General features: G+C 44.4%; 1 pseudogene; it reads right to left on the bottom strand.

The window, feature by feature from the left end:
- Positions 1 to 1,197: 1,197 nt before the first annotated feature.
- Positions 1,198 to 2,164, bottom strand: LOC141041584 (uncharacterized; annotated as a pseudogene).
- Positions 2,165 to 24,201: the final 22,037 nt, after the last annotated feature.

The following is a 24,201-nucleotide window of genomic DNA, read 5'->3' on the forward strand; positions in this document are numbered from 1 at the left end:
CAAAAACGGCTCCCATAGAAAGTACATAATGGAAATGTGCAACCACATAATAAGTATCATGTAGAGCAATGTCTAGCCCAGAGTTTGCTAGAACTATTCCAGTGAGCCCTCCTATGGTGAACAAAAAGATGAACCCTACAGCAAATAACATGGGTGTTTTGTATTGTATCGAACCTCCCCACATGGTAGCGATCCAACTAAAGATTTTGATTCCTGTGGGCACAGCTATGATCATGGTAGCTGCGGTGAAGTAGGCACGCGTATCAGCGTCTAAGCCCACAGTAAACATATGATGAGCCCAAACTAGAAATCCAAGAACACCTATACTTATCATGGCATAAACCATGCCTAGATACCCGAAGACCGGTTTTCTTGAAAAGGTCGATACGATATGACTAATAATACCAAATCCAGGCAGAATGAGAATATACACCTCTGGATGACCGAAGAACCAAAAGAGATGCTGGTATAATATTGGGTCTCCCCCTCCTGCAGGATCAAAAAAGGTTGTATTAAAGTTTCGATCGGTTAATAACATTGTAATTGCCCCCGCCAGTACCGGAAGTGATAATAAAAGTAGGAATGCTGTCACTAGAACGGACCACACAAAAAGTGGTAATCTATGCATAGTCATTCCAGGTCCACGCATGTTGAAGATAGTTGTTATAAAATTGATAGAACCTAAAATTGATGAAATACCTGATAGATGAAGACTAAAAATTGCTAAATCAACTGCTCCTCCAGAATGGCTGGTAATACCACTTAAGGGCGGATAGACTGTCCACCCAGTGCCGCTGCCCACTTCTACTAAGGCTGAGCTTAATAGGAGCAAGAGACTTGGTGGCAACAACCAGAATGATATATTATTTAATCGTGGAAATGCCATGTCAGGTGCACCTATCAGAATCGGAACAAACCAATTACCAAATCCACCTATCATCGCCGGCATAACCATAAAAAGATCATTAAAAAAGCATGAGCCGTTATTAAAACATTATAAAGTTGATGATTCCCACCAAGAATTTGATCGCCGAGTCGGGCTAATTCCATACGAATCAGTACGGAGAAGCATGTGCCCATCACTCCTGCAATGGCATCGAAGATGAAATAGAGAGTCCCAATATCCTTGTGGTTAGTAGAGAAGAGCCATCGAACCATATTTGTCATTTTTTATTTGAGAAATGAAAACTTTCCTTATCAAAGAGGGGCCGGGGGGCTGGAAGAGAAAAGAAAGAGGGGCCCGGGGGCTGGAAGAGAAAAGAATCAGAATTACTGAGCTACCCCGCTATTTTTTTCTAATTCCCTTCTAAGATCCTTCGACTTAAACAAGTCGAGAGCATGCTCGTGCTCAGCTCTTTCGAGACATGCCTTGCTCTTGGGGGTTTCTTCCCACCGGATCCTCTGTTCCACTTCCAGGCACCTCCTTGCAGAGCTTTCCGCCTCAAGGAGATCCCGGTTGTGGGAAACAGCATTTCGAAAGAAAATGGATCCTCCCTCATTCTCCCGCAGATCTTGATAAGACGCTTGGAGAACAGTGAAAGAATCAGTTGCGTGAATATGGTCCAGATAGGAACGAAGCGCTTCATCGACCAAGTAGGGCTCGATCGGTAGATAAGGCCCTACTCTTTGATAAAGCGCCACAAATTCCTGAATGACATCTTGTCGCATAGAAGAGAGCTTTTCTTCCATTAGGAAGAGCTTAAGCCGCCCAGGTATGTCTTCCAGGGGGTATTGTGATTAAGCTCGTTCTGAATGAACGTAACCCATCCCGGATCCTGCTCGTAAAGACTCAGATAGAAGTTTAGCCCTGCTAAATGAGCTAGAGCCTGGGGGTCTTGAATCTCCGGCGGGAGAGTGATCAGAAAGGAGGAGCCGACGAAGCACGAACTAAAAAGATTGAAAATTGGTATTAGGCATAATATAAAACGACAAAGGAATAAAAATATACAAATCGAAAGTAATATCAAATTATATATTAAGGGAAACTTAATACATAAGAAAAAATAGAAAGTACTAAAGCGGGTAGTGGAGAAGAGCCATCGAACCAGATTTGTCATTTGCTTTTCGTTTTGAAAACTTGACTTATCAGAGAGGGGCCAGGGGGCTGGAAGAGAAGAACTTGAATACTAAACGCTGGAAGAGAAGAACCTTAATACTAAACAAAGTTTCGGGAACTTCTTGGTGACTTGATTGGTTCCCTTCCCCCAATTTGCAAAGGATGATTCCCGTGAAGGTGATCTCGATCACCATTCTATGATATTTCTGGATGCTTTTGAGAAGCTTTTCCTTTTACCTAATGCCGGCTACCGACAACTTACTTCATGCTATTACTAACACTTATGACTGAGCCGCACTTGCTTTCCAAAAGAAATTGAAACTATCATGCCTGAGACTAGCCAATAGAAGAAAGAGCCACAAGCAAGCCATAGCAGCATCCTTTTTCTTCGCTTTCTTCAACAATGCGAATCTACCTCACTCCTCATCATAACTCAAATACAAATTCGAGTTCCAAATTGATATTTCCTCACGTAAGCAATAAAATGTGAAACCAATATTCATCATGAAACTTCAGACACTGATGATTGTGAGGTTCTGGAAGAGAGACGACGTAGGCTGAAAAAAAGTAAACAGAAAACCACCCCTTAAACTCATTTGCTCAACATTCTTTCCACAGCAACTAGAAAAGTGGAGAAAATCCAATAAGGGGAGGTCCCGGTGAATACAAATCAATTGGAAACCGAACCCCGCATTCATGTCTCTAACAAGGCTGTCTAAGCTAAGCAGCCATGGACCCATGGACCCGGGGAATCTGAACCATTAGGTAGAGTTTCAGCTGAAAGAAAACCAAAATAAGAATGAGGAAGAAAAAGATATCGTGATGAAAAATGCTCATGGGGGAGACTCATTTTAGGACCGCTATTTCCTGCACATGGCCTGTGCTTTTAGTGGTTTTCCGCTCATTAAACCACAATGCCGGGGCGATCCAATTACCCGGAGAAGTTCTCTTTGTCTTCGAGCTTTTATTCCTCAATCCACTTATTCGTTCCCTTCTTTCATATACCTCCCCACCAATAGATAGAGACAAATGGGAATAACCGAACCACGTCTACAAAATGCCAGTACCATGCAGCTGCTTCAAAGCCAGCGTGATGCTTCTTGGTCAGATGACCAAGATATTGGCGAATACCACATACGATCAAGAAAAGAGTACCTATAATCACATGAAAACCATGAAAGCCAGTTGCTAAGAAAAAGGTAGAACCATAAATACTATCCGAAATAGTGGAGGGTGCTTGGTAATATTCCATTCCTTGAAAGCCAGTGGATACTAGAGCCAGTGAAACGGTTGCTACTAAAGCGTAAACTGCTCGTTTTTCCTTCCCCGCGAGTATAGCATGATGAGCCCAAGTTACGGCAGCTCCGGATGAAGGGAGAATAGGGGTATTAAGAAGAGGGATTTCCCAAGGATCTAAAACCCCAATCCCTTTTGGGGGCCAAATACCTCTGATCTCTACCGTAGGTGCCAAAGAAGAATGAGAAGAAGCCCAAAAAAAAGCAAAAAGGAACATAACCTCCGAGACTATGAAGAGAATAGAACCATATCGAGGTCCTAATTGTACAGCTTTTGTATGATGCCCTTCCAACGTGGATTCACGTAGAACATCCCGCCACCATACGAACATGGTATAAAGGAGAAATATTAGGCCCAAACTGAGAAGTGTTGCACCCCCTTGAAATGAGTGCATGTACATCACACCTCCTACGGTGGTTGCCAAAGCTCCGAGTGAACCCGAAATAGGCCATGGACTTGGATCTACCAAATGATAAGAATGCCTCTGAGATTCAATCATAAACCACTTTGCCCCGGTTGTATGTAAACCCGCCTTCACCCCCATCCCCTAAAGTGGTAAAGAAGGAGGCTCTTTTTTGTCTCATTAGGACAAACAAATAGGAAGGGATAGTTCTTTCATTGCATTGATAGAAGTGAGACTATCAAAAGATCTCTCTATTATTTAGAGAAAAGAGTTGGCGTGGGTTCTACCAACGAAACGAAGAAGTTTTTGATTGGTCTTTATCATTCGGAACCCTCTCCGTATTAGTAAGAAAAACACACCCAGCCTCTGACTTCAATGGTGGGAACAACCTCAGCACTCCGGCGTGAACATGAACAATCATTCTATGCAAAATTTCATGTACGATAGTGGTCGATCCCTCGGGAGTGACATTCGTTACTTTGGATTTTGTTCACGCGGTGATCTTCTCTCTTTCCAAGAGTACTACCCTTTACGTAGTCTATGTCTGGGGAGACAGGTGCGGTAGAGAGGTCCCCCACTTCGATTCCTGTCCCGTTAGCATCTCCGATCCGAGAGTTGGGATGACTCCGTTAGTTTCGGTCGGGAGCCGGAAGGTAATGGACCTACAACCCTTGCTTGTGGACTAGCTGCAGAGCTAACCTTTGTTCTATTGGTTTGGTGGTTGCTACCAAGACGATTTCTTTATGCCCATCAAAGACCCTCGAGATGCTAATCCACGAAAAACGATACGAGAAATGCGAAAGAACTCAACTACGGAACGAGGGCGACCCGTGAAAATACCTTGGTTTCTTACTCGTGCCATTGAACTCTTTCTTGGCAACTTGGACAACTTATAACGATGTTTGTCCCGCATATCAGACGGAAGATCGGGTTACAAAATTCGAAAGCTTTCGTCTCAATTCATATTTAGCCGCGAGCAATCTACGTTTGTGATCTCGTATATTTCGTCGCTTCTCCGGCATCTTACTTAGTTTCCCCCTCATCTTTTAGCAAAAAGCCGCTCCACAGTAGTAAAGTCTCATCTTTTGTATTGGCCGAAGTGACAATAGTCACATTGAACCCTCGAATATGCTCGAAGATCTCGAAATGATCTTCCAGTTCCGGGGAGAATTTGCAAGGCTCCGTTTCCATAAAGAATTTGATGGAGTTTTCCCGTATTTCGACCGGAGAATCCAACATAGACATTACTGTAAAGATTCTGACCAAAAAATGGTACATTCCATGCCCTCGGAGAACGCTTTGTCGTGCAAAGTCACTGACATATCCAGTGTCTTTTTCGGACCCCAAGAATGGATTGGATCGAAACGACTTTCCTGCTTGAAAATAGGGGCCCCTTTGTGTCTGTATGAATCTCTGATCGCACAAAATCTCCATAGCCAGTTTTCCAAATTGGATTCTGAAATCAGCGGCAGCTTTTGGTACTAATCTTATTTCAAACAATCCAGGAACTTCCATAACATTGGCGTGATTCAGTTTGAGCAACAGATCCTGACGTAATACATCTTCGTAACGAAAATGGAGTGGAAACATCATGGCTTTTCCGCTTTTTTGATTCGTCGTGAAACAAAGCTATTGTCTGGTTTCTGGTCCTGGGTGGATTATTTCTTATCATATTGTGAGGCGGATCATAAGTAGATGCTATTTTACAAGGGTGGGCTTTAGCTGAGAATCAAAAGTACGATTCCCCATAAACACATTCCCTTTCAAGCTGAGATGAGACGTATCCGGCACCTTTACTTGGTCCAGTGCTGCCTCCGGCACTTCTTTCTCTTTCTTGTGCGAACAAACTAGAACCTGCCAGCCCAGCCCTATCTTCCGAATCAGAATGGACTAGTGATTTTGATCTATTGCCAGAGCCCTATTCTTATGATGGAAAGATCCGTGCTCACATAGCTGTCAGAAAGTTTTACTTGCATCTATTTCAACTAGACGTGAGGTCTCTCCACGGCAACAACGAGGAGGAGGAGATCCACATTTAGAGGGCGAGGGGTTCGAAACTCGGGGAGGTCACATATGGTTGTGGAAGAAGAGCTTGTACGGGCTCCGAGATCAAAGAAATTCGACAAGTTCTTGGTCGATCGATACCTTTCCATCCCGGGGCAGATCTCCAAATCCGATACGAGTGTAGATACTTTACTCCCTTCTTCCTCAGTGAGTAACGTATAATGTCTAGAACAAAGGAAGTGAGTCTAGCTCCACTCCGAGGGACAAGACGGAAATCTTCTACCGATGCCAACTGCAAGGCGTGCTTTCCTATGAACCGATTCTTAGACTACAGATCTCATCCCAACGATCTACTTGTACGAAAGAAAGAGAGATGATCTACTTGCAGCTACTGTTTGTTACCGCTGAACATCTGCTACCAATACCAAGAAATACCAATATGGACTTCTTGTTCCAATCGAAACGAGCAAACCTGGGGAAGATAGCAAGATTAGCAGAACGGGAACCCCCCATGGGGAAGGGCTCTGAGACGCACCACAGAGCCCGTCGCAGCTACTTTTAAGGTTTATCGCCCATCGGCCCAGAAATCCATAGAAAGACGATTGAGATTATTGAATGGCATCGATCTGAAGTTCATAGAATCTCTAGCGTCTCTTTGTTCGTAACAAATGAGTAACTTAACTACTAATGTGACGAATAGTGCCAGGCGTAGTGTATCACTGGAATTCGATCAGTCTGTTGGAAAGGGATCACTCCCTGATTCTGCTTCAAGTCCTGTGCATGCCTGTTTCAAAGAATGCTATTCGCTCTAGTGTCCTGTGCCTGTTTCGAAGAATGCTATTCGCTCTAGTGGAAAAAGTCGCGATTTATGGCCATGATCCCGACCCGAACCCTCAAATGATGACGAACGGCTGACTTCACGTAGAACCCGTTATGCCAATCTGGATTCCACATCTGCTACAATAAAATCGTCTTGAAAGATTGCAAATCAAGCATTCGTCCTTAGCTCAAGGATTGGATTACCGCAGTTCCTGAAAGATATCGTGCCAACAGAAAGATCTCGTTCCCGTAGATTCCGTTCGTTCCAGCAATCGTGCCGGAACTCACTGATCCATTCAAAGGATTTCTTTACCACTGCCCCCGATGGCCAAAGGACCGATATCTTCTTCTCACGCCTAGCAAAGATCGAGTTCTGTTCTCACTTCACTTAACGAGCCTATTTCTCTGTTTTTATACCCGTTTAGATAGGTGGGCTCTAAGGGAGAAGTGGCGCACTTTCTCGAGCTATCTAAGCATCCAGGGAAGTGATTCCACAAGCTAGAGAGATTCTCCTCTTTTCTTTTTCAGAGTTGAGCTCAGGATAAGGCCAAGCATGGATCAATGTTTGTCAAATCATTCTCTGTTGAGTTGAGTCCTCGCCGAAGGTGCCGTGCCGTATAGTACTTCTCCGGTTATAGGTGATAGGTGCATGGCTTCTGCTCATAAAGAATGAGTGAGACCGGCGCTCAATCAATCAGCCACCAGTAGAGGATAAAGGAAAAAGGGGTTCATCAATGAGAGGCGCATGAGATTCTGTATTGGCCAACTCTTTCTAACTATCACTAGGCCGGATACTCCGATTCTCTGTGGACGATTTCCTTATCTCTCGTTCAATGCCCTTTGGTCTCGAGGATCACCATTTGGTGGGGTTGGGGTCACACCCGAAGTCGTATTGGAGAATTGAGCGGAACTACTTCCATGTGCACTCTTTTATCGGGTCAGGAAGCCCTGTTTTTGAAGCAGGAAGACCTCTTCGTCATCATTATTGGGGTATGGGCCCTAAATCATTGGAAAAGACGGTTTTCTTTAGGGAATTGACACGATATCGCCTCCTTCTGTACTAACAAGGGAATGGATGAGTTCACTTAAGAAGCAGGCCTGGCCGGTACTAAAACAGAGAAGTCAGCTCAGGTTTCATCTCATCTAAGCAGCAGCCAAGCGATGATTCTGGAATCGTGCCATGCTTGACAGTTGGACTTCTCGCCATACATAGAAATGAACTGCTGATGAGCTAGCTATCCCCGATATGATCTGGTACTAGACTTCACACATGTTGCCATCATATAATCGGAGAATCAACGCTGCTGTCTACCTTCGGAAAGCAAAATAGATGATTTTCGATACTAGGATGACTACTCCCGAGGCCTGTTTTAACTAAAGAATTTACAGGTGGCCCGGTCGGTAAACTATTCCCGAGAGAGGAGAAGCAGAAACATCAATCTGTATTTTCGTATCATATTCCAGCAGCTCCAATGCCTTAGAGCGGGATCTTATCTTCCTAGAAAGAAATGAGTGTTGCACACGGATAGCCAGCTACTCCTTATGAATGGGATGCATGCATATTTCAATTCATGAACTGAAGCTCGTAGAAATCCTTCCTATCCGCCTAGTTACCTATCCGGACTTGTTTCGTAGAAATCCTACCTTGCTTTTAGGCGGAGAAAGACTATTTTTTAGTTTCTTCGGTGCAAAAGTGCCGTAGGCAAGCCCGTTTCATATAGCTGCAAAAGTTAGCAAGTCCTCTTTCCCTAAGGAAACTCGATTTCCAATGAAAAAAGTTTGGATCACTATGGGTCAAAAGTAGTGTTTTTCTAGTTTAGCTCATAAATGCATGTTTTGAGAGCAATATTTTTCGATCAAGTCCTAATCACTTAGCTGTAAAAGTAGGCTTTTTTCATCTCCCGAAACCCAGGCCCTCTCCCCAAAACTCCACACCAAGCCTTTAGATACGCAAATATGAGCTTGCCTTGGCTTTATTGCCCTTATCGGATGGAAGTTACGGATGAGAAATGATGTATCTTACGTATCGAATCTCAAGTAACGGATGAGAATTGACGTATTCAAAGTGGAAAGAACGAATATCGATTCTCGTGGATGAACGGAGGAAATGGGAACTTGGTCTTTGCACTCTTCTTTCGGGGGGCTTATCCCATGACATGAAAAAGACCAATCAAAAACTTCTGCAAGTTAATATCAAGAAAAGAATCATATGCTCGATCCGTCGTAACAAGAGGGATAAGAAAGTCTCAACTCCAACCGCGGGAGCATTTACTATTTGGAAGTGTGCGAACGTAGCTGGTGGATCGGGGAAACAGGAAATCCTTGTGGTAATGCCGTGGGAATAGGAGTTGTTAGAGCGAGGTATTGCAATGAAACAGATTGTTCAATAGGTTTATTCATTGGTAAGGGTAAATGGCATTTTCATGGTCAAAATTCCAGAGAGGAGTTCCGAGCTTCAAGGATGCCGGATCGCACCATTCATAAGATAAACCCTTGGGTGCCCGATGAGGCACAAAACAGATAACCAGACTGTGCCCTGGGCAAGGAAATAACCATGGCAAGCCACGAAAGGAATGAATAAGCTCCCTCCGGGCTCTCCCTTCGGAGTTTCACGCCAGTGGAACTCACAAAAGCAACGCAGCTAATGAATCAATGAATCAGTGGGCAAATCGTTGTGTCCATACATTTGATGTGCCTTTTGAAAGTCGCATTTGTTTTCAACAATCGGAAATGGGAATATTCCATTCCATGGCATAGTTCTCAATGTTAGTAAACGGAGTGCGTTATCAACTCAATAATAAATCTCCCCTACACCGTAACCGGATTACATTCATTCAAGTTGGCAATCCCCTGATCTTTGCTTCCGGTGTGCGATCCGAATTGACATATAATGACCGTAGTTAGCAGGCAATGGCCAAGGTCAGTGCATCTCGAACTAGTGGGTCACTATATCTAAACTATCTAATACAACTATTGAATGCGCTTTGAATTGCACTTCTGCTCGTAACCACTACGAACCGGAAAGGAAGGAAGCAGCTTTAGAGGAGGGATGCCGTCAAACAAAGGATTTTTTATATGCTAAAGATACCGGTTCAATATGTCATTTCCTAAACCGAGGACCACACCGCTGGGAGGACAACTCAAGCACCAAAGACAAAGGTATCGCTCGTAAAAGTGATTTTCATCGTAGTACTCGCTCTAGCGTTAGGTTCAATGCAGCGTGTAAATACCTCTAGCCCTAGGGAAGGGGGCGTGCCATTCCCAATGGTGGAATTGCTTCTTGTCTGCTTTGCCGAGGAGAGCGCTCGCTACCCGATCCCCCTAAGCTAATGTAGTTCCCAGGTTGCCTACTAGATACCGTTTATGGCTATATCCGTGTAGGAAGCCGAGGAAAGAGATAATTGATAGTTGCCAAAACCACGTAAAAGAAATGAGATTGAACATATTTCAATTCAACAAATTCTGATTGTTTCATTATCAAATGCAAGGGATGTGGGACCAGGTTCTATTATTGGAGTTAAGTGGTGTAGGAGTCGTGTCGTTCCTGTGTATTAGCTCGTTGTTAGCAGCCCCGAAGGGCGTAAAGGGGGTAAAAGATTTCTCGGAAGCAGCTCTTCGCCTGTGGGAACTTGCTCTTTTCTTTTGTTTTAAAATGCAACCTATGCTGAAACAGCCGAATAAAAACCAAAAAGTAAAGAGGTGGATCAGTTGATCCTTTTCTCGATTGAATGCGCTTTCTATCTATCTATACCGGTACCAGGAAAAGCAGAATAAGCAGTAGAGCACCAAGAAATTCCTGTTTCAAGTAAGTACGAAGGGGCAAGAGAGACTGTCATAATATTACTATGGGAGACGGATCCTGTTAAGTCAGTACGAATGTGATACGAAAAATCCTCTTCCATTCTTTCCGGCTGGGCAACATGACTGATGGGAATGTTCGCTACTGCTTCGGCGTCCATCTCATACATATGTTCTCTGACCACCTCCATATTCCACGGCCTGGTTGCAGCATGGATAAGATCCGACACAAACATAGGTGGATCATTGGACCGCGGGCACAGCGGCGTCATAACATCTTGTTTCTCAAGAGTACGTAGCAATCGGTCCTTCTTGGAGTTCAACAAAATGAACAGTAGCTAAATTGGAACTAAGGTGACCGATCATCCACCGGTGGGTAGAAATATGAATGTTGACTAGGGTCCCCTGTGCTCATTTGATTCTGAGTCGGCAGCATATCAAGCTCCTAGCCCCGCCTTAACAACCCTCATAGTGTTATGTCGATCGATAGCTTAATACATTTCAGTATTTGGCTTGCTTTCTTCATTTTCCTTGCGTAGGTAGAAACCTTTCTGGGTGTGTCAGCACACCAAATTATATGACTATATTCAATACGTAGGTTGAAGAAGTTATCAAGAAAAATGATTGGGATCTTTCAATATGCTATTCTTGATATCATGTTTTTTATTCTTGATCCTATCAAGTATGGATTCTAGATTGTTAGTTGGAGCATCCTGACCAGTCTAGTTTATTGTGATATGATCCTGAGGGACTCTTCAAATACATGTAGGGAGTCACACAGGTCTCCGACATATCAAATTGTATCTGGATTTGAGTCAGAGCATTTCCTCTGATTCCTAGCTCAGAAATCTTTGCTTTATTTAATAAAGATTGGAGCACACAAGCGCACACGCAGTAATCTGATTGAGAAAATGGATAGTTGCTGCCATCGATATTAAAGAGTCTATCTAGTGCCAAAAAGGTCCTTCCAAGGCCTGAGCTATCAAATTCATGTGATACACACTTTGCTCTCTGCGGATCACACTCAGCTTACTACAACTAAGGGTAGGATTGGTTGCACAACGCATGCTATCCATTTGTTATTGGTGATAGGAAGATGGCTCAATCATTGAACTAGCATTGAACAACCTACTTCAGAAAAAACTTAGAGTTAACCATCTAGTGCGAAAGTGCTAGTTTCCCCCTCCCAGAGGTGAGAAGGGAGATATGAGCGTGGCGGTATCTTTTGATAGAAGCCCACATGCCCACTCTTCTATCCCACCTAACCACTTCGGGTATCAGTGGCCTCGTGATCTCCATGAACAGAGATCACTACACAAAAACAACTATATGAAAAACTTGCTTGCTTCTTCGAATCTCGAAATAACAGAACATATAGAAAGTGTTTCTGTGATGAGACCATTCTCTTCGGGGAACCTATAGAAAGATTATCAGATGGCTTTCATGATATTATGCTTCCTTGCCCGTGTGGAACATGTGTGAGCATTATGTTTTTCCAACAAGTGATCCGACTGGAAGAAGTGTTATATGAAGACTTCGAGATCAAATAGAGAATCTATCTCTCCATTCCTCGTGAGCCACTTATTTCTCCGAAATCAGAGATCAGAGTGATTTTCCCCCTTTTCCCCAAATAGTCGACGGTCTTACACCATTGGGATACTTCGGATAAACTTGAGTACATATATGAGAGACCGGTGCTAAAACCTTTTCTCGAGATATCTTCCAGATTCTTAGGGTCCTTGCTCCGGATCTCGCCCCCCCCCCCCCCGGTGCGAAAGCAGTTGGTTCCGTAGTTTGAGAATTCTACTAATTCCAAGTATTCCATTATTATTATTAAATAAGAGAATATAAAAAGTAAAGAGGAGAAGACATAACCAGAAGAATTGTGAGAAATAAGTTAATTTATCAAGTTGAGGCATTTCGATTTGGATTTCAAATAAGAAAGAAAAAAAAGGATTTTGTGAAATTTAGGAGTCGTTCGAAAGCATCAAGAGGGAAGAACTCAGATAGAAAGGCAGGCGAAGTTGGCGGCCAACCTAATTCCCCTCCCAGTTGTACCCTTGTGCATCCCCTTCGTAAACGATTTCCACTGGATCTGGAGATTCCCCGGGGCCCCCCGAATCGTCATCTTCGGACCCCGAATCATCATCCCACCTTTTACGCTTCCTCGAAGAAGACGGGCCTGCCTCGTTCGCCCCATCATTTGCTTTTTTGCTTTCAGGGGATCCCGTGGAATGAGCCTCCTGCTCTTCCGTAGGCGCATCGGGGTCGGGAGAATCTGGTTCACCGAGCTCGGCGCGGCGAAACCGCTTCGCCAGATTGGTGGCTATTGCGACGATTCGCTTGCGTCCCCGGCTTTCGTATAATCTGAGAAGATTTGTTGAAGAGTATCTCCTCCCTCACTATTCCACAATATATGATTTTTAGTGAATGATCGCGCAGATTCACCCTCCTCTAAAGGAAGAGGAGTGCCTACTTCGTGAAATATTCTTTCAACCTTGGAAGTCAACTCCGCAATAATGTCTTCGGGATGGGCGGCGTGCGCCATTTCCTGCTGGAGGTCTGGTAGTCCACCAACGGGAGGTTGGTCTATGGGAAAGTCACCCTCGTTAGGAGCATTGGTCATGACGATAACATTGAGATCCGCGACATTCTCATTCCCAAGATGAAAGGCTATTCCTTGAACTCCGAATAAGACAACAAATGCCATTATTAGTACAGGCAACGCAAGACCAAACGATGGTATAGCAATGAACAAAAGAATGACACTTGGAAATATGGTCCGAATAATTTTGATAGTAGTTCCATGAACAATCCTTTGTGGGATTGGATTAGTTTGCTCGTTGAAATGCCATAAAGCCCGAACCAACATCCGTGATACGAAAACCAAAATAAGAATGAGGAAGAAAAAGATATCGTGATGTAAAATGATCATGGGGACACATTGTTTTTAGGACCACAATTTCCTGCACTGTGCCTGTAGTGATTTCAGAATTCGGCAACTTAGCCTACTAAAAGATCAGTTACAAGAGCACAATGCTTTTTGTGGCTTCCTGCTCGGCAGAGAAGCCACGCTGCCGGGGCGGCCCTATCACCCGGAGAAGATTTCTTTTCTTTGCTGATTCCTCTCAATGAAATTTGCGAAGAATAGCGGAGAGAAATGGTAACGTAATAAGGGAAAGGGAGCTAGCAGCTTCCATATCGCCCCCAAAAAAGAACCAAAAAGTTCCAGAGGCATCTTCCATTCATTTCGATTTAGGTCTTTCTGCACCATATTTAGATCTTCCCTTTCTACGATCTGGAATTCCCAGCAAATCCTTGACTCCTCGAATACGATGGGATTTCACACCTGGCGAATCTTTCACTCTACCTCCTCTGACTAAGACTATAGAATGTTCCTGCGAATTATGACCTTCGCCTGGAATGTGAGCAAATATACCATGTCGATTGCTCAACCGTACTTTTGCTATCTTACGTAGAGCTGAATTAGGTTTTTTCGGTGTTCTCGTCGAAACACGCAGGCATACTCCTTGCTTCTGGGGACATTGATCCGAAGCTCGAGTACGGTCCGTGCGCCGTTTTTCTTCTCTACCATGACGAATCAATTGATTTTTTGTAGGCATCCCTCTTTCCTATGTCCTTCCCCCCTTTGCCCTTTCAAAAGTGGTTACTCCCGATCCAAAGCACCCCTTTTCCATTCATAGAGAGATCCAATTGTCAAAATCAATAAAAAGGCCATCATGGACCAAGATCCAAACAGATCAATCTTGTTAGGAGGTACTGCCCAAGGAAAAGAAAAGGTGACTTCCGGATCAGGGATAATAAATAAAATAGGAACCGGGTAAAATCGTATATCGAAACGACTTCTGGCATCACCGGAGGGATCGGAACCACATTCGTAGGCCGACAATTTTTCTGGATAGGTCGAACTATTGGAAGCAAATGGAAAAGGAACACCGAGTGGAATCAAAGAAACTAGCGGACTGATCACTAAATAGATACAAATAGGTGCAAATTCCGACATCACCAAAGCCCACTTCGTTCTCTCGCTCTCCTCGCGGCGCTCCTTGCTCGCGGAGCGGCATACCGAAAAAAGACGCTCAGATGTGGATTCGAACCACTGAAGGATTTCAAGGGCAATGCCCCTTGCTCTTCCCACTAAGACAAGAAAAAAAGGATTTGCAGTCCAGCAAGAAAACGGATGCGCTAACGCGCAACGGCTTTCGCGCTAGTTGCTCAATCCGTTGCTTGTTTTGCTCTAACCAGCTGAGCTACCAGAACCACTTGCCTAAAGTCTCTTTTCTTCATCTATGAGCATCCTACCTGCAGTGGAGGAGCTTGCTCAAGAACCGAGAGCCGGCCAGGGACTGGACGGCCCTCGTTCGGGAAGGTCTTCTTCGCTATAGACGCCACCAAGAACAAGAAAGGGGCGCTCCGCTCCTAGTCACTAAGCAGCTATTCTGTCCAACGGCGGACTCCATCAATCTGAGGTTCTTTCTCTCACGTAATTTCGCCCGCCCGTTCTACTTCCGTGCCGGAGGAAATGGGATTCGAACCCATGATACAATCTTCTTGTATGTCGATTTAGCAAACCAATGCCTTAAGCCACTCAGCCATACCTCCAAGTTGTTGATCGGAATTGGATGTGCCGGGTTGGTTGCCCGAAGATCCACTGCGTAAGCTGTAGCGCGCGTACTCTTCTTTACTGAGCGAGAAAGACTCTATCCAGATCTATGGATCTCCCCAACGTCCAAGCGAGACCCCATCCAAACCAAATCCGCCACTCGTTGGGCGAGGCCTTGCTTTCTATGAACACCTCACCACTGAATGAGAAACTTAGCCTCCGACCCGACCAAGAGAGAAGACAGGGTCAAGCCGACGCCGCCCTTCCTCACCTGCCTGAATGGAATGAATATCTCCTTCGTCTAGTCGAGAAGGGAAAAAGCCCGGCGGGGAACAGGACCGTGACTCTTCTAAACCATTACATGACGGAGAAGTCCATTCTCGTCATGATCGATCCATGTCCTACCATAGTGCCCAAAGAACCTGCTTCTAGAAGATTCTATAGTGATCCATTGGAATCGGCCTCGGGTGACGCCTCCCTAGTCATCGAAAGATTTCATCCCTCGCTCGGTCGTTAAGGTGGGGTGAAAACTGCAATTAATGCTCTATCTCCGTCATAGAATATGGGATACTCACTTTCAATGGCCTCGCATCCCCAGAGCCTCAGACTGGCCTGCCCTTCCAATCGGGGTTATAACGGGTCCGGTATCAGCAACACCAGCCAATCGTGTTGGTACGGTGGGTTCCCCATACCCACTATTCGGAAAAAAAGCTTGCCATAGCAGCTCAAACCTCCGATCGGGAAATGGGAGTTCTAACCGGTCCTAACCCCAATTCCAAACAAATTGATTGGACCGAGGTTCGTGCAGGGAGGGAATAGAAACTAATAACGATGGAGCAAGAAAACGGATGCGCTAACGCGCAACGGCTTTCGCGCTAGTTGCTCAATCCGTTGCTTGTTTGGTTCGAGGTTGAGCTCACCCGCCGCCCTACGTCAGTAGTCTTCCTAACTTCTATTCCCTTTTTTTTGCTCTAAGGTAAGGTCCTTCAAGAACAGCATTGCGGTCGCAACGGGGCTCTGGGTGAATATTGTCCGCCCGTATGAGCCGGGCTGTGAATATTTATAGGTCGGGGTCTTTACTGAAAAACCACAATACTACACTATAACAATTTGAAGAAATCCGCAAGTGACTCTAATTTGAATTCACTAGTCGTGTTGAGTTTTTTTTATTCCAATATAAAAAATCTGCCAATCCCGATATTCCCACATTTCATTCTGGTCCAGTGTCCATTCCTGAATGAAAGAAATGAGCTTTGCCCCTTCACTCACTTCTGAATGACTCCTTTAGCACTCTCTTTTTTATATCAAAAAATAGAAATAGTTTACCTTTACCATACCTTCCAAGCAAGAGTGTTTTATTGCAAGATTAAGTTATTACTAAACAAAGAGAAATTCTCATTATAAAGGATGAGAGAAATTCGGAAGCACTTTTTTCTTATTCTAGCAGACGGAATTGAATTGGTCTAATTTAGGACTTTCCAATCGATTTTTATCTTACCTAATTCTATCTACGCCCAGGGGTAGGTACGTCGCAAGCTCTGGGCAGCTATCTTATTCCAAAGAATCTCGCTCCCTAAAAGGTTGCCGATACCATACCTCTATTGAACCCTACTGGATCCAATTGTTTAAGTGTTTAGTCGAGAGGAACCACATTGACACCATGCTTGTGCTAAGCCACAGCTCCATCAAACTAATCTGGATTTCTTCTTGTTTACGAATAATGGGGCATCTGCCTAACCCTATCAAACCTCTCTGCAACTACTTCTCTCTGTTCTCAGCAGCCCCAAGGATTTTTCTAGTCTCAAAGTCCTATTAGAACTCCCGCGCTTGCTCCTTTGGAGCCAAATGGATCCGAATTTCGGTAAGATAATACAAGAATCGTATTTGGTTGGGTTCTAACTCTGCTGTTCAGTCTGGCGCGGGTGTGATACCGGTGAAGAAGCGAGTAGTTGACAGTCAGGGAAGTAGATTCCTTTAAGGAGAGAAATTCATTGGTTTAGCCGTTAGGTGGAGCTTCTTTACATGCCGGTAGCGGAACAGCCCAGGCAGCTTAACGTGCTCTTGGCACAAAGGTAATAGAATGGGAGTCTGACGACACCCGGTACTCGGGATCTCCTGCTTGAAGAAGCAAGGAATTTCAATTACTCAGCCGTTGAATAAAATAAACTAGATACCCATGTTTCCAATATTTACTTCTCTTTACTTGCAGGACCTGGCCTAAGCATAAAGTAGATTTGCTGCACAAGCTCAAGTGGAGGAGGAAGCAGGGGTGGCGAACAAAATGTTGGTATGGAAGATCTCTTGCTCCCCCCTGAAGGGTTCTTAGATTACCAAGTAAGGGAGGGAGGTAGGTACCATGGTTTCCTTCTTTTATTGAATACCAGTAACGCGAGTAAACATTTAAGTGAGAAGTTAGGTAAGCGTTGCCAATGGCCAAAGCCTTTACTCTTTACTTCTTGACTATAGTAATAGTCAATAATGTCACTAGATTTCGGCATAAATACTAGCCAGGTACCATTTCCCAAACTTGATTTCCTTTTTATGCACCTGTTTATGCACCTGGGTCATTGTTCACGAACTAAGACGGCTTAGCCGCCTTTCTGTGGGCTGTATGAAGGAAGTACTTCAACGAATGGGTAGGTTGCCAACCCAACATTATAGGCGGGAAGTTCTCCTTTCTCCAAGTATGCTCATTAGACCGATAGGTGAGTAGCTAGTATAGTAGTAGCCAATACTCAAAACCGATAGTAGAAGGGTCGGTGGATGGCCCTTGCGAAAGTGGCCACGCCGCATCCCTTCAGTAGCCAATCCTTTTTCTCAACGATGCAGTTCGCTTGGAACATGGCACAAGGTGTGACGTTCCGAGCGGTGGAGGACAACCTGTTTGTTGTTCCAGTTTTCTACCTTGGCGACTGGCAGAAGCTCATGGAAGAAGGGCCGTGGCTGTTCCGCAACCATGGCGTGTAAAGAAGCCTTACGACGGGATGGCTAACCCGCGATCTGTGGTTCTGAACCAGATTCATGTCTGGTCGCAGATTCATAAGATCCCGGAACTGTTCCGCCTGGGAAACCTGGTGCGGGATCTGGCTAATAAGAAGCAACAATAGAGAATCTCGCCTAGCTCGAGGCTGCGCCTCAGTGCCCTCTGTAAGTACTTTCTAGTAAAAAGAACTACCTTTCAAAGCACATACCATTATGGCTAGCTAAAACGAAAGAATGAGAGTACAAGGTATGGGTCTACGCTTCCAGCTTGCTCTAGAAAAACGGAAATTGGATCTCTCTCTGGTGGGAGCCTGGCAGCGGGGAAAACGGCACCTGCAGGGGTCCAGGTCTCCATGATGAAAAACCACGACTTTGATCTTAACGAGCTGCCGCCTGAGCATGAGCAGCTCGTTCAGGAGCAGCCACTGTTGAAAATAGTGAGCCTCTAGAGGATGACGCTGATACATCATTTGATTTGTTTCGGGATGCAGAAGAATAGCCTGATGAGTACAATTATGATTATGATGACTATGTTGATGAATCCATGTGGGGAGATGAGGACTGGACAGAACAAGAACATGAGAAAGCGGAAGATTACGTGAGCATCTATGCTCACATCTTGTCCACCCCAGTAAGTGAACCTTTTGTATCCTTTTGCTTATATTTTGCTGTTCGTTCTGTAAATGACCTTGAGTTGTTTTTCACATTCTTTCTACAGGTAATTGCAGATATTGACAAAGATGGTGTACATGAAATGGTGATTGCACTTTGACTCAAAAGCACTATTCGATAAGACGCAGTAGAACTGTGCACCCATTTTTGTTTGAGTTTGAGGCGACCTATACTAAACTATAATAGCAAGGAGAGACAGCAGCTGATACCAGATCATACTATAGTACAGCTAGTGCGTGCTAAAACCCTCCTTGTGTACTAGGCTTATGAATAAACTAAACTGTTGAGACGTCTCTAGTGTAGGTGACAGGGAAGCCATGCTCGTTAGAAGAGAAAACAGATGGTTTGAGCAAGCATGGGTTCAAGCTCTAGTGGATGGGTTTGATAGCTGAACGCAAGGATAATTCATCTACGTAGCTAGTTGGTTATGGTGGCGGAGAAGCCCCTCTTTAGCTAGATTGGGCTCCTTTACTACTTTATTTAACCCGGGGTTATGCCTAAAACCGGTATCTTATGCGTGTTCGACTAGTTCCATTTCTGATTCTCCTTCTTCGCTGGGGTCTACATACGAAAGAATGGAACACTCGACAGCTTCGATACTCAAATAACCAGCTCATTATGCTTAGGTTGGGTTAGGAAAACGAAGCTTTCCAAGGGACTAGTTCTTTCGCGCATCTGTTTCTCCATCCGTTCTCTTCACATAAGAAGCCAGCCGCCTACTCCTACTATTGGGTCGGTTGGTCGGTCAAGTGAACCACGCCCAGCAGGTGGGTATGCCGATAAGATTCCTTTGTTCGACGTACGTCCATATGAAGCGAGCGCTTCAAAATGAGGCTATTATGCTGAAACTAGGGCTCCCTCTGGACGGGTAGAGCGAGAGGGATAGCAAGGACTTGAAAAGGGAAGGAAGGGTCTTAGAACTACTGAAACAGTAGTAGAACTCTTCCAAAATCCAAATAGGAGAGTGAAAAACAAAAAGAAGACCATTGGGCTGGGGAAGACTCCCTCAATCACTCTGCTGGGCGATGCTTCTTACTCTACCTTTCAATTCCTTTGCCTTTCTTCTTCTGATCGATCCAATGGTTCGGACTAGGACGCGTAAACCCCGAAGGGAGATTGACCCTACCTAAGTATTTTCTTAGATAGAAGTGGTTGGTCAAGTGTGAGTCACGCCGGGGCGGGTAGACCCACTTTTAATAGCAATGCCCAGATCAATGGAAAATGGAAGTTTCTAGAATTGCTGCTCTGTTCTATTCAAGAAGTCTTTCTCCAGGGTTTGGTTCAGAAGGCGGGATGGAAGAGAGAGAATGGGCTCATCGTGCGACAAGGTCGATCGATCACTCAAACTGTTCGGTATCTCTACAATTGAGTGAGCTGCGTTGCGAAGGAAAATGATGAAATTGCTTACTTTTCACAGGCGTGAACTCTATCTTCGATTAGATAGTTTCCATGCTTTTGATAAAAAGATGGGTTGGTATCTGAATGAAAGTCGGTAAGCAATCAATCTAGTGCTGTCCTCGGCAGACCAGGAAATGTAATAAACTTTGGAGCCTCATCATTGGAAAGATTGACAACTTAACGGTCTGAAAAACTATTCAAAGAGTGACTTTTAAGCCCCACTGGTTCGCTTTATTTTCAACGGACATTTCCTCCCTCGTCAGCAGCTTCATTACCTGCTAAGTCTAGAAGGGTAGTAAAATCACTCACAACAATCAATCTTTTCTTATGATACTGATACGATGCAAACGGTGACACCCCCGGATAATGTGTCTGTGCATTTGTGTCTGTCTTCCCTTAAATGTGAGGAATCGAATCTCTATTGAAATCTGGAATCACAAGGTATCCTTTCTTTAAAAACACATGAACGGGCGCCCTGAATGAATAAGAAATCGCTGCTATAACAGAGAGTTGCCACAGATCATACAATGTGGTTCTCTACTTTCGGCTGGCTGGCAGATCAGCGTATTTATACGAAAGAGTAGACAAAGGTTCTGACAGGGGTAACTACTACCAAGAAGCGAACTCAGAGAGATGAAGAGAGAGAAGTTAGCCGCAACCGATCATCGGAGGAAGCAGGCTTACAAGAAACTGATGGGACGATCGGAAGAAGAGAGTGATAACAGGTTTCTAGTTGACAACCTTCCGCATTTCTTATTGGGATAGATTTCATACATTCCTATTTCCTTTACCCTCCCATGAGGAAAAGCTGGTGTGATTAAGGTTATCTAAAGAAAAGCTCATAGTGTTATGCCTTGTAGCTTATTCCACTCTCTATAGTAGTTCCCTTCGATTCAACGCAGTGAAGACAGTTTCAATCGGGTCGATGGACCCTTGGTTGTTTTTGTGATAAGTCGCTATTATCAAATAAATAGTCATTTCTTGCTCGATTCGAGAGGTGATTTCATTCCACAGTGACAATTCATGTTGAACGCGTCCTCCGGCATTTACGATTCTTCCTACAGAGGGCACTACTGGCAAAGAATAACCTTTCCACCCGGCGAGAAAAAGAGACAGAGGTTTGCACTTGGTCCTCTTGGTTAGGATGTAGAGGGGATCTATCAACAATCCCGTCGTCTTCTTCCAGCTTTTTCCTCTGAATTTGATATACTTCAAAAACGAATCACTCTTTTCAGTATGAATGGCTCACTCTCCCATTCTTTCCGGCTAGGGCAGCAGCTAGACCCATATCTTTTGATGGCGAGCATCGATCGAGATCCTTCGGTGAAAGCTAGAACCAACTCTGCGAGGAAAGCGGAAGCAAACAGTTATGATGTGGTTGATAGTGTTTTTAGGGATAACCTAAGTCGGCATTACCCGACATAGTCAACGGGGTACCTTCATTCTTTAACAATTCCGGACATAGGAACAATGAGCTGTCTCCACGGCTTCTCTTCCAAACCAATATCGCAATGGATCTATCTTCAGCTTATTCTCTCAATCAATGAATGCGGGTCATCGTGGAGAATCAGGGGAAGTGTAGACTATAAGTAGCCAATTTGTAATTCATTTCCTTGGCAATGACGAGTGATGGTATCTCGAAGCCATTCATCTTATCTCTGCAGCAGGAGATTCTTCACCGGACAAAAGATAAGGAAAAGACAAAGAAATCCCATGGGTAGTTTTTGGAAAAACCTATTCTGTAGGAGAGAGAGGCCTACCTATGAAAACTAGTATGTATCTTTTTCTTGGTTTAAGCAGTGCAGGAAATTGTCGGTCCTAAAAACAATGTGTCCCCATGATCATTTTACATCACGATATCTTTTTCTTCTAGTTATGCGTTTTCCTCTTCACTTTTCTTTTTATTTATTTGATGGAATCGTCCGGGCAGAAACGGGGAAGAATCTCTTCTGTCGTAGAGGCCTCCTGGAGTGCTTCCGCTACGCCAGGAGATGATGATCCACGAAAAAACAAAGTGGGACGTCAAGACGCCGATGGAAAAGATGGGTTTCGGTCGGAGCCATCCGCAAGCCGCACCCCGCCCAACCCAGAAGTACCCTCCATTTCGTTGTTGAAAAAGCAAATAAAGAATGTTCTGAGATCCTGTCGAAATCGTAAGCTGCCCGAAACCAAATTGGAAGAAATTTACAGGGATCTTAACCTGGAAAATGCGAGCTAGGAAAAACGGGTAAAAAAACCAGGTCCTCGAGGGCATTTCAAGGCGACGCCTTTATTTTTTAAATAACATGAAGGATAAACCCCATATCGACTTAATTGTGAAAGTCCACGATTGGGATCGCGCACGAAATAGAAATTTACTTGTGTAGGTTTCTCATAGCAAATAGAGAAACCGAGGCCCCTACTTACCTACCGGGTAGGTGGGGGAGAAGAAGAGTGGGAACGAGGGCTTCTTTCACTTGTTTGTTTTCCTACAACGGTATCTCCGAACTCAACGGCTCCCACGATTCGGAGCGATAGCGAATTCATACGAGGACTACGAAGCGAATAATTGCATTCCTTCCAGGAGGTCGAGCGCACGCTTTCCTCGGTTTCGAATCAAGGGACAAAGATAGATCCTCGGTAACGGCAAAGGGGATAGCCTTGCTTTTGAACATTCATGTGCATATATTTTCATTAGATGTGCAATCGAAATCAGTAGGAGAGAAACTTCCATCCCTATATTTCCACTGAAATGGAATTAGCGATACCTTTGCTTTTAGTTTGAATTCATGAATCATGTTTCTAGTGGCGAGTAACTACTATGAAAGGTACGGAAAACGGGAAAGGCAAAGCACAGGAAAGAAGAATATATTCAATAATGTCATCCTTGTTTCGGTACCGGATTCAACTTGTCGAGGCTTCTGCTCGTAACGTCACTCACTGGATCAAATCAAAGGGCTCGGTTTCTGCTTCTCGGCAAAGGCAAAGTCAATTCAATAGGAAACCGAATCCTAAAAGGCAAGACCCAAACCACCGGTCGATCAACAGTTCTTCTTTCACTTCCATCTCTTGATACCTGTTTTCTTGCTTTTCTTACCACTGCTGTAGTGAACCGCATCTCTAAGCACCGGGAGTCGTGAACCGCGCACAATGTCCTTCTTAAACTAGAAATAAGTGAAATAATTGTTCTGGGTCACCTTGGCTTTTGTGTTCAGTAGTTAGTAGGGGAAGTTGCCCGGCTTGGTATCTCTCTTCCCTGTAGAAAACCAATCACAAGTCCCTCCTTATTTTCACTCCAAAAAGCTGGAAAAAAGATCAAATCTCGGATAGCCTAACTTGTTTTTTTGACCTGGAAAAGGCAGCTACTATCCCTGCTGGATTTCCAGAAAACGGAATATACCTAGGGAACCCTATTGATCAGATCAGAGACTGAACCTAGTGATCTTTCTCCTGCTGGCAAGCATCGATACCTGTCTCATAATGAATTGATCTTCTCTTGGGCTCTGATTCACACAATCGGAAAGCCCTTGCGATGTGGGTCACCCTTTTCCTCTATACATCTGTTCCGCAAAGGGGGCTTGCTATTCTCTGCAATTGAAGGTTGGGCCTACATATCTCTTATTTGTGTGGATCAACCATCCAACCTTTCTTCTTTCTTTCCATAAAAGCGTAGGTAGAATGCGTATAGTAATGGTAGAGCTGATGTATGGCTAAGCAGAGCTGATGGAGCTCTTGGAAAGAAGTCAGTATCCAGCTTATCCCTAGTCTAGCACTCTACTGTGAAGTCAGAAACCCATTAACAAGCAAGGCTGTAGTGAACCTCTTCCTTAAGGGATTGTGGAATGCACACATCCCGGAATACAGTTGGGTGATCCATTAAGCTAAGCAAGAGCTATGAACAACCTAGTGACGCGGTGGCAAGCATCGATACGAGGAAGGTGATAGATCAGATACGATTTCCTTCATAGGATACTCTTTTTCCTTCGGATTGTGGAATGATAGGAAGGGCCTAATAGTAGTGATTTAGTGCGATGTGAGGTGCCCCGCGCGTGAGACTTTCTGAGGTTAAGAAAATAATAACAGGGCGGCTTTCTTAGACTCGGCTCTATAGCACTCTTTGAGTAAGTTCATTAACGAGGTAGCAGTTCTACACGAATGAAAACAGACCTA

The sequence above is a fragment of the Aegilops tauschii genome, chromosome 2 (assembly GCF_002575655.3).
Source record: "Aegilops tauschii subsp. strangulata cultivar AL8/78 chromosome 2, Aet v6.0, whole genome shotgun sequence".
NCBI classification, from domain to species: domain Eukaryota; kingdom Viridiplantae; phylum Streptophyta; class Magnoliopsida; order Poales; family Poaceae; genus Aegilops; species Aegilops tauschii.